Here is a 12,560-nt window from a genome sequence, read left to right on the forward strand (position 1 = left end):
ACACTTTCCGTGCGACTTTCTTTCAGAAATGTAATATAAGATACTCTAAGAACCTATGAATCTTGTTACCCCTTGGGAAGGGATAGCTTAAAACATCTACGACACTCAGGTGGATACTCTATATATTTCTTCCTTCAGTGGTTGCAACTGTATGTTGCTCTAGTTAATGATAACCCTAACTTCAACATGTAACTGAAAGGATGAAGTTACATTACAGAACACTGCTTTCATTTCATCTAAGGGTAAGTTCACCTGCAGTATGGTAAACTAGGTGATATCCCTCATTGTTCGTTCAGACCGTTCTGAAGACACTATGAATAATTATGGCTTGCAAGTTCGGTTGGTCACTTTCAGCTAAAATTTCGATTCACTTACTCAAATGAAACGTTCTTAAATATCAAGTTCCTATGCCTATGGCCTCCTTTCGAAACCAAGGAGTTGGTAAAATCTGTAGCTAATGCTATCCAGACATCAAATCGCATGGTTGTAATCACTATGTTTCCCATTCTACCTGTCAGCTTATATTACGACATACACGCTCAATGTTTTATATCAGCTTAGAAACATTCATGATGCATTTCAAGCATCCAGTTTACTGAAGGTGCCTTTAAGACTAAACACACCATCTTTCCTTTTGTGGATATACATTCAGATGGCATACTCCTGTTAATCAGAAATGAAATCAATTTGTTGACCTCTTAGGACAAGAGGCTTAATTAACGGCATATACCTATTCTCACTTTCATACGCCGAAGTACCTTTCAAGGTAGATAACTTACTTCTGAGCCCACGGGTCTCACAAAACTATGATACGCTCCTTCTTATTCGAATACGGTACCATTGTTGGTCACTCCTTAAAATTTCGGGACGAAATTTTCTTTAACAGGTGGGTAATGTAACGACCCTGGAAATTCCAACTTTTATTTATTAATAATTATTATTATTAATACGTGTGATTAAACGAATGTATGCTATTACATTTACATGTTGCCATGATTGCCTGTACTTGACTTTAATTGCCCGAAACGTCTTTGTGACACGAAACTTTTATGAATAATATTTTTGAATATTATTTACATTCATGATTAATTTATTAATCATTTTAATTAACTATGATTATTAGTTAGTTAGTTGGGCTTTAATTGGACTTATTTGTTAATTAATTGAACTTGGGCTTTGATTAATGTTATGGACTCTTGAACATGGGCTTATAAGCCCACCCTACCCATTTATATGGATTAACTAGCCCACTAAGACATGTAAGTATTACTTGTAAGTGTAACTAGTTAGTTAAGTCACCTTGGAATCTAGTTTACACACAATCCCCATGAAATCAACTCCATTAACCAACTTTTTCAAGCTTTACATGCAAGAACCTCAAGGATCTAACCCTTCCCCCCTTTTTTTCTGCTGAAAACCGAAGGCCCTATGGCCATGGGGAGGGTTTTGATTTCTTTTTTTGTATTACATCTTACTTGCATTCTTCCATTCCAAAAACACACACAAGACTTGCTTTTTTTTCTCTCTTTTTCTCTCTAAAATTGTAAGCAACTTGAACTCTTTTCTCTTCTTCTTCTTCTCTTTGTAAAACCGACGCACACACATACATTATCATTATCATCATTTGTTCTTTGTTTGTTGTTTGATACTTGTTCATGTTTGTTACTTAGTTACATGAACTTTGTTGTTGTTACTTACAAATTTCAAGAATCAAACTTACTAGTTTCATTCTTCATTTTATCTTGTAATTTCAAGAACACACAAGAACTAAACTTACTAGTTTATGTTCTACCTTATTTGTTTCATGTTTGTTGGTTGTTATTGGTTAAATGTTTGTTGGTTGTTATTGGTCAAATGTTACTAGTTAACTTTGATCTCATTAATCTTGAACTAAAATTAACTTTGAAAGTTCAAGAACATGTAAGTAAGCTTTCTATAATTATAACTTGGTACACTTATGTTAGATCTAGACTTTTGAGTCTTGGATCTTCAAGATCAAACTAAGAACTATGTTCTACAACTAAAGATCTTGATTTCATAAGTTCACTTTCAAGTTTGTAACTTATTATTAGTTGTAAAGTTCATGTATGTGTTAGATCTAAGACTTTGATGTAACCTTAGTTAATCAAAACACTTGCAACACTTAAGTGAGTTGTGCTTCATGTCTTAGACTTACACTTGGGTTATTATGGTCAAACCTTGGTGAAAACGATGCAAACATATCAACGAGTTGTACACTTGAAGCTATATGCATCAAGGATGAGAACCATGATAAGCATCAAGCACCAAGAATTACCGGAACCTACTGACCCTACTGTTCTACTATTTCTGTGACTGACCTGTATGACCTGGGTTACTGTAACTATTATTTTCAGATATCTCTGTTTGAGTAGATAACTTTTCATATAGGACTCGTCTTAATCCGAGTTACGGTTTAGGATTTATGGCCCTCCGATCGTCACTATGTCCATTTAACGTTGTGCTGAAAATTTGACCTACTCGCACTTAGACCGTCGCCACGGTCAAACGAAGACGAGTTTGCTTCTGTAATTTTTACCACAACTAAAGGACTCATATACGGAGCCATGGCCACTGGTCTCACCTTATTTCAGTAGGTGTAGAGGCCGTGGTGACTGACCGAACTCAGGTTTTGTTTTAAACTACTTTCTTAAACGAAACCTACTTTACACCTTTTGTTTGACGATGAATGATGATGACCCTTAAGACCTTATTTACATACTTTTAAACCTATTCGGACGATTTACTGACTTAGTACTATTTGACTTAGGTTGAGGACCCGTTTGGACAACCTTCATTACTTGCTTACTTTCTGAGTCATACTTTACCGCTACTTATTCATGGTGAGTTATAGCATTCCCTTTTTACATTAACTTATTTTGGGAACTGAGAATACATGCGGATTTTATGTTTTACATACTAGGCACGAGTACTTAAACTTATATATGTGTGGGTTATACAACGGCATAAACATTCCCTTTAGCTCGGTAACGTTTAATCATTGGTTTTTGAACCGTGAACGCGAATCTTAGATATGGATCCATAAGGTTTGACATCCCCACTCGGGCTAGTCGCGCTAGCATTTAACGAGTGTTTAATACTTCGTAGACATACGCACTTGCCAAGTGTACTTTCAGGGGGTATAAACGTAAGGTTAGTTACCGAGTGCCCACGATTGAGCATATACTTAAACATACTGATTTGGATTACTTTTGAAACGCTCTTTGTAGCACTGAAATCTCGTGGCCTACCTTACATTACTGTTATACTTAAACTATAGCTCACCAACATTCGTGTTGACGTTGTTAAGCATGTTTTTCTCAGGTGCTTAAGGTTTGCTTGCTTCCGCTGTGTACTAGTCTTGCTGTAGACACCCGCTGCTCTAGAGTTATCTCCGCATGAATTACTTTATCTTGCATTCAAACTTAATTACTTTTGAACTATGAATTGTAACGACCTAAGGGTCACGTACTATTACCTTTGCTTCTGTTCATTGAAGCATACTTTTGATGTAAAACAATTGACGTTAGTTATGACGTCACCTTTTGATATGGATGCAAACTTGTTTTGAAAACGTATATAGTGTTTGACCTTGTAATGATCCTGTTGTTGATGGTCCGTACATGATGATTTAGTACGGGGCGTCACAGATGTCGCCCATATATATATATATATATATATATATATATATATATATATATATATATATATATATATATATATATATATATATATATATATATATTATTTGAGTTTAAAAAAAAAATATTTAACTTTAAACTCATTAGAGTTTAACTTTTTAAAATCATCAATTTTAACCTTTAAAACTAGTTACTAGTTTTATTTGATGTTTTCATCAAAAACATTTAGCATATATTATAATCAACAATTAAATATAAATGCGTAAAAATAAAACACAACCATACCATGCATCACACACACATAGCCTAGCTCAAAAATCCTATGCTTGATCTCATGAGCCGACATGGGATCAAGAGGTCAAAATAAGGGTAATATCATAGCTCCCACTTGATTCAAGAATCAAGTGAAAACTTGACAAACGCCATCGTTGTGAACTTGACCTGTTCGCCATCTTCTAAGCCAAAAGCATATTGTATTTTATCTTCAATCTTCATATTGTTACATTTATTTAAATTTAAAAATACAACTAAACTAGTACTTTTACAAATTGAAATAAACTTAAATACAATACTATGAAAATAAAAAATAAATATAATACAACTTTGGCTTCAAAATGGCCTTTCTAATAATACAAATAATCAACATGACATAATATTACCGTAATCAATAATCACAACAATCTTACATAGGTCGGGGCATTATGAGCTATGTGTGCAATCACAATTTTAATAACTACATTATCAAAACTTAAATATGACTTGTCCATGGTTACAATGCATGTGTATAACCATGGAATAAAACAATCAACAATTATAATAAATATTCAAGCCATAACAAATAAATTCAAAATTTATAACAGTGATTTTTTTTCCAGATCTTATTCGTGCGTCATGCGGTAATCAACAAAGTTGACTTTCAAAACCATAAAGATTTTGACTGTTACCAATTCACCACACAGCTAAATCTAAAGAAAATCACGCGACAATTAAGATGGTGTAAAAGCGGCTCGGATACCACTGTTGGAAAACCGTGTATACTTTTACCAATTTCAGATTAACGCGGCGGATAGTTAAAATAATAATCTTTTATTATTTCATAAAAACATTTACAAGATTATATATTCATATATTTAATGAAACATGCACACGATTAATTTATCCCAATGATCCAATTACACCTTAATAATTGTCATGAATATAAAACAAAAGAGGAGTTAACGATATACCTTTCTTGGAGAAATTGATGAGACGGAGAGAAACTTAGGATCAAAAGTATGATCGTCTCTTAGGATAGTCCATACTACACTTCAAACAACGTCAATAGATGCTAGTCCAAACTCAAGTAATAATTAATCAACCTTTGATTAATATTATGAATCCAAAATGATACTCCGTATGAAACAATGTTATTTTTTCTTACTTCCTCTCTTTTCAATTCTCTCGTCCATGTAGTAAAGTAAAGAGTATCAATCAATTTGGATCACGGATATATTTTTCTTTTTGAAAGTCGTATTTATGATTTACGCGTTTTATCTTCTTTTGTAATTTTTTTTTTCAAAGTCGTATTTCTCAAATACTTTAGGGGTATATTATGTAACTTATAATTAATAATTTCGCTTTCATGTAAATAGTAAATTAATTAATTTCGTTTCATTTACTATTCATATGAATAGTAAATGGATTAATTTCGATTTACTATTTTGTTACTTGAGTAATATATATACATCATATATATATTTTATTTGACTTCTCGGTGTGTATGTGTGTGACCCCGAAGACTCAAATGAGGTTGGCCATATAGTTATATGTTGTACCTGGCACATTAATCCTATATTAACTACTTCTAACACGATCATCATACGTCACCATATCCTTCCCAACACAATACTTTGATTTTACTAATACCCATGGTCAACAAAATCTTGCATTCATAATTCATCCAGTGACACTGAAATCACTAAAGCATAACTAGTGAACCATCACATTTTTGTACGAATACTAGTAAACAAAATTTGATATGAGGACAATAATTTATGGAATATAATATGTGTACGTCTATTTTATTATACTCAAAAATAAATATTCTCATTTGAAGTCATTTATTTTATTAGATTGATGATAGCAGCAAAAAATATAGGGGTAATAATTTTTTTCTTTGTAAGATGGTTCATGATTGGAAGTTTCAACATTTCATGCATACGCTAGAAAAGGTCTAAATGTTTTAAGAGCACCTCTTTTATTTACCTGGGTGGTGATTTTCGCATTGCTTTTTCGAGTTCAATCTCATTTGTTATAGTTTAAATCAAAAAAACTATTTTGATTTTGATTCAAATTATATGTGACCGACATTTTTGGTGTGGTTTCGGTTTATGTGACCATAGTTTTTGTCCTAAGAGAAGGAAGAGATTGTTAGATACTCAGGGGCGTACCTACATGGTATCCAGTGGTGGCACGGGACACCAATGAAATACGCAATTTAGTGAATTTTTTTTGGGGTTTTTAACTAGTGACACCACTGGATAGTGTACATTTTTTTGGTGACACCATTGAAATAAGACATCCAGTAGAAATTTTTTAAGAATTTTAACTGGTGACACCAGTGACTACCAATCATAGATCCGCCACTGTAGATACTAATTTCAATGTTCCTAAATTATGGGAAAAATTATGGAAGATTTTAAATTGTGAATTTAGAGAGAAAGCTAAATTTGGAAAAGAAGGTGAATGTAAAGAGTAAGGTGAACTTTGAGGACAGGAATTGTGTTCGATGACTAAGTTGAAGTTGGCTATCAAAAGTAGTGGTAAGGCTTTATTCAAACTTTAACCAAATACAATACACTTTAAGTTTTGAATCTTGTTTTCTTCTCTTGCCTAAGAGTTAATACGTCGAATCTTTGGTAGGGATGGCAATGGATCTAAAAAATCCGAGATCCGCGGGTACCCGAGCCCGTGATGGGCGGATAAAATCAAAAATCTTTACCCGCGGGTGGGCGATGGATTTAATCTTGTACCCGCTAGCGGGTTGCGGGCGGGTGATGGATGTATTACATCCGTCGCGGGTAAAATTCGATCCGCGAATTCTATACACCCGTTTGAAGAATCCGCGGATATAGCCATTAAATATCCGTTAAAAATCCGCGGATCCTTACATTATTGTAATATTCATTGACTTTAAAAAAATTTCAAACAATAACATAGAAATTTGGTGATCGATCACTATTAAATTTCAGTATTTTGATGCGTTCAAGTAGTACTAGACTACTAGTATAACGTATTTTGAGTAATTTAACTTATATTGGTGTAGCTTCTAATAGAATCGGGGTTGGCTAAGTCATTAAAATGTGTCAGGCTCGTGTTTTAGTCTCTTTTATGCATTCTTTTCCAGTATTAGCTTAAATGTAATTTAAGCGCATGTTTGTATGTAATGTGCATCATACGTTGTAAATATTGTTTATCTTTATGAAATTTATAGCTTTTTAAAAAAAAAATTAAATATGAATGTAGTACTAATTTATGAAAAAGATCCGCGGGTAAATCTGTAGCCCGCGGATATCCGCGGGTACGGGCGATGGATCCAAAATTAAATCCGATAATAAAGATCCGCGGGTTGACGGGTTGACAAAAAATCCGAGGGTACGGGCGATGGATCCAATGGATCCGCATCTGCCACCCGCGGGTGCCATCCCTAATCTTTGGAGAGTGTAGTTAGTTTAAAAAAAGTAGTCGGCCTATGTTATTGTAACAATTTGTGATAAATTCTCTCTTTGGGAGCCCGTGATTTTTCGACGGTTTTGAAGTTTCCACGTTAATTCTCGTGTTGTTGATTTCATTAATATTTTCGTTGAGCTGGTTGTTGGGAACTAGTTAAGGCCGTTTTTCTCAATTAACTTGTATCGGAGCTTATATTATCTGATTTGACACATTAACTAGCGTCTAAACAGTCTAATCGGACTTGGTTGTTGGATTTTCTGAACGATCAAGTACAAAAAGGATCATGCCTCTCTGCTAGATCTTCCTGACCATTTATTTTGTTATCGGATCGTTAGTTTGACAATGGTCTCGGTTATAGAAGTTGTACTGACTCTTCTGTATACAATGTCGAAGTTTACTCCCATGAGATTCGATGGAAGAATCAATTTTGGCTCGTAGCAAGTTTAAGTCAAGGATGTGTTGTTAAGTCTGGGTTACATAAGGCTTTGAAAGGTAAACTCACCCTTGTTTTCGGCTTGATAATGCTAAAAACGAACATATATTTCATAGCATTATCCCTCAAGAAAGACAAGCTTTTAGTTGCAATTGTTCTATTTACAAGTGATATTCGTTTAAATAATAAAAGGTGAAGACCAAAGACAGATTCGACAAATTGAAGACGCAAACGACCAAAAAGCTCAAAAGTACAAAGTACAATCAAAGAGGTTCCAATTATTGATAAGAAACGTCTCAAAATTACAAGAGTACAAGATTCAAAACGCAAACTACAAGATATTAAATTATACGAAAAGACGTTCGAAAATCCGGAACCAGGACCAGAGTCAACTCTCAACGCTCGACGCAACGGACTAAAAATTACAAGTCAACGGAGTACAAGAATATAATATAATATATATAATTAAATTTAATTATATATATTATATTATATAATAAATAAATAAGCTGCCCACGTTTTTAAAGACTTTTGAGCCTCCCCAGCTGGCCATGCGATCGCATGAGCCTGAAGGGCAAAGCTCATGCGATCGCATGAGCACCTTTTCCAGCCCACATGCCCTATAAATTCGCAGTTTGGTGAACGTAAAAATATATATATCAATCTCTCTATCATCAACGTATATATATATATTTTTTAATTTTAATTTTAATTTTAATTTTAATTTCTAATAATAAAGGTATGTTAGCAAATGTTGTAAGGGTGTAAGTCGAAATTTTATCCGTGTAACGCTACACTATTTTTAATCATTGTAAGTTATGTTCAACCTTTTTAATTTAATGTCTCGTAGCTAAGTTATTATTATGCTTATTTAAATCGAAGTAATCATGATATTGGACTAATTACTAAAATTGGGTAATTGGGCTTTGTACCATAATTGGGGTTTGGACAAAAGAACGACACTTGTGGAAATTAGACTATGGGCTATTAATGGGCTTTATATTTGTTTAACTAAATGATAGTTTGTTAATTTTAATATAAAGATTTACAATTGGACGTCCCTATAAATAACCATATACACTCGATCGGACACGATGGGCGGGGTATTTATATGTACGAATAATCGTTCATTTAACCGGACACGGGAATGGATTAATAGTCTATGGACTTATTAAAACAAGGGTGAAAATATGTACAAGGACACTTGGCATAATTGATAACAAAGTATTAAAACCTTGGGTTACACGCAGTCGATATCCTGGTGTAATTATTAAACAAAGTATTAAAATCTTGTTACAGTTTAAGTCCCCAATTAGTTGGAATATTTAACTTCGGGTATAAGAATAATTTGACGAGGACACTCGCACTTTATATTTATGAATGATGGACTGTTATGGACAAAAACCAGACGGACATATTAAATAATCCAGGACAAAGGACAATTAACCCATGGGCATAAAACTAAAATCAACACGTCAAACATCATGATTACGGAAGTTTAAATAAGCATAATTCCTTTATTTTCATATTTAATTGCACTTCTAATTATCGTACTTTTTAATTATCGCAATTTTATTTTATCGCACTTTTATTTATCGCAATTTCATTATCGTTATTTACTTTACGCTTTAAATTAAGTCTTGTATTTATTTTTAATATTTTACATTAGGTTTTAACTGCGACTAAGTTTTAAAATCGACAAACTGGTCATTAAACGGTAAAAAACCCCCCTTTTATAATAATAATATTACTTATATATATATTTGTATTTTTATAAATTAAACTAATATAGCTTTAAGCTTTGTTTAAAATATTCCCTGTGGAACGAACCGGACTTACTAAAAACTACACTACTGTACGATTAGGTACACTGCCTATAAGTGTTGTAGCAAGGTTTAAGTATATCCATTCTATAAATAAATAAATATTTTGTGTAAAATTGTATCGTATTTAATAGTATTTCGCTGTAAAAATAAAGCTATTTCATATACACCTCTACGCACATCAAGTATTTTTGGCGCCGCTGCCGTTGAACGACGAAGCAAAACGCCACACACATAAAAAAGAAAAAATATATATATATAAATCTAGTTTTAAGATTTTTATTTATAAAATTATAAAATATTTCTATTTTTATTTTAGTTTTTAAAATATAAGTTTTATTAAATTTATATAAATATATTAATTAAATTAAAAACAGAAAAAAAAAGATAATAAACACTCGAGTCCAGTACTGTTACAGCCCGTAACCTGGCCCAAAATTCAAGCTCATGCGATCGCATGAGCCCGAAGGCATATTTTCATGCGATCGCATGAGATCGTCTGACACGCCACAGTTTACCCTAATTCAGCATTTATTACGGGCATTATTTATTATTATTAATTTAAAACCCTAATTAGGTCTTTAATATTTAATTAGTTAGTTTAGATTTTAATTAATTTATGTATTTAGGTTAATTAGTTTAAATAATTTATAAAATTAATACTTTTATAAAATAAATAATATAAAAATAATATTTTTATAAAAATTGTACTCTTTACAACTTTTAGTATATTTTTATATTTTGTCCCTTTTTATTTGTTTTTAGCGTAATTTTTATATTTTTCGCTCGTATTTACTTTTAAGTCATAATTTTTGCCATAGTTATTTTTTTTTACTTCTAGATTTTTAGGCTTTGCCGTAAAATCCCTTAAGTGCTTTCTCTTTAGACTAAGATTTAGGTGCTTTAGAATTTTGCGACGCCATTTTTATATTTTAGTGCCTTTTTAAGATATTGCCATTTGGGATATAATATTTCTTTTAAGCTTTAATATTTTTAGACGCAACTTTTAATTCTTAGTTTTTAGTTCTTTTTTTTTAAGTTTCAACGCGCTATTTTTTTTACTTTCATTTTTCGACGCCTTTTACCTATGTATCAATTATCACTCCAATTATTAATCTCAATTTGCAATTTTAATTTTAAGTTAGTGATAATAATAAGGTTGGGTTAGTCGAGTGTTTTAAAGTTTTATAAGTCACTCTTTTTCTTTCTTATTTTTCGACGCCTTTTATTTTTCAACCCTTTTCTTTTTCGACCTATTTCGACGCGCTCTTTCTTTTTCTTTCTTATTTCTCGACATTCTAGTTTTTAGGATATAGAATTTTTTTTCTACTTCTTCTCTAAATTTCTTAAAATTACGAAAATTTATTTTAAGTGGTTAAATTGATAGACATCAAAATTTTCTGGTTCGTAGTAATAGTTGGATTTGTACGTGGACCGGGTTATTGGAGCCAAACAGTACTCAATTATATTGAGAAAAACGAATCCTGCCCCTCTGCTGCATCTTTTGGCTATTCGAAACGTGGGCAAAATCAGAAAAGTCTATTAATTGGATAACTTATATAATTTTTCTTTCCTTTTAAAAACTAATAGGATATTCAGTGAATGCACCGAGCAAGACGTTCACCACCTTTTGTACGTTCACCACCTGTAACTCGATCAAGACATCTAGCTAATATTGTCGCCGTTGATTTTTCTTTAGAATCGTCATCCAGTCGACCAAGTACTCCAATTCAAATTTCCGATAATCCATTTTTTGAACCCGACCTCACAATTGAGAATCCGGAAAATATTCAGGGACGATTCATAGATCCTGAACCATTAATTTTTCCTCCGGAACCACCAATCATTCAAATAGAGATTGTTGAGGAACGAACCATTAAATCAGAATCCTCTAGTGATTCAGATTCAACAAATTCAATTATGGAAAATCTGGAACCTTTAAGTATGGAAGACCGAATGAGAGCTAAACGCACTGGCCAAGGTCACGCAATTACTCATCCAGACATTAATGCGCCAGATTATGAAATCAAAGGACAAATTCTACATATGGTGACTAATCAATGCCAATTTAGTGGTGCGCCGAATGAAGATCCAAATGAACATCTTCGTACCTTTAATAGGATCTGCACACTATTTAAAATAAGAGAAGTTGAAGATGAACAGATATATCTCATGTTATTTCCCTGGACTTTAAAGGGAGAAGCCAAAGATTGGTTGGAATCGTTACCTGAAGGGGCGATTAATACATGGGACGTTTTAGTTGAAAAATTTCTTAAACAATTCTTTCCGGCATCTAAAGCCGTAAGACTTCAAGGAGAAATTGTTACGTTCACACAGAAACCGAATGAAACTCTATATGAGGCGTGGACAAGATTTGGAAAGTTATTGAGAGGATGTCCGCAACATGGTTTAGACACTTGTCAAATAGTACAAATATTCTACCAAGGATGCGACATCACTACAAGGAAAGACATCGATATAGCAGCTGGTGGTTCTATTATGAAGAAAACCGAAACTGATGCTTACAAAATTATTGATAACACTGCTTCCCACTCACATGAGTGGCACCAAGAAAAAGATATCGTTAGATCATCTAAAGCAGCTAGAGCCGATTCTAGCCATGACTTAGATTCCATTTCCGCAAAGACAGATGCTGTCGAGAGACGAATGGAAAAGATGACTAAGGATATACACTCAATACGAATTAGTTGTGAGCAGTGTGGAGGACCACATTTGACAAAAGATTGTCTCATTATTGAACTAACAATGGAACAAAGAGAGAATGTTTCATATCTAAACCAAAGGCCTGGAAATAATTATCAGAATAATTATCAACCGCCAAGACCGATATTATAATCGAAATATTCCATACAACAACCAACAAGGTCCTAGCAATCAACAAGTATCCAATAATACTTACAATCAGCAAAGACC

Source organism: Rutidosis leptorrhynchoides, chromosome 8 (genome assembly GCF_046630445.1).
Source record: "Rutidosis leptorrhynchoides isolate AG116_Rl617_1_P2 chromosome 8, CSIRO_AGI_Rlap_v1, whole genome shotgun sequence".
Taxonomy (NCBI): domain Eukaryota; kingdom Viridiplantae; phylum Streptophyta; class Magnoliopsida; order Asterales; family Asteraceae; genus Rutidosis; species Rutidosis leptorrhynchoides.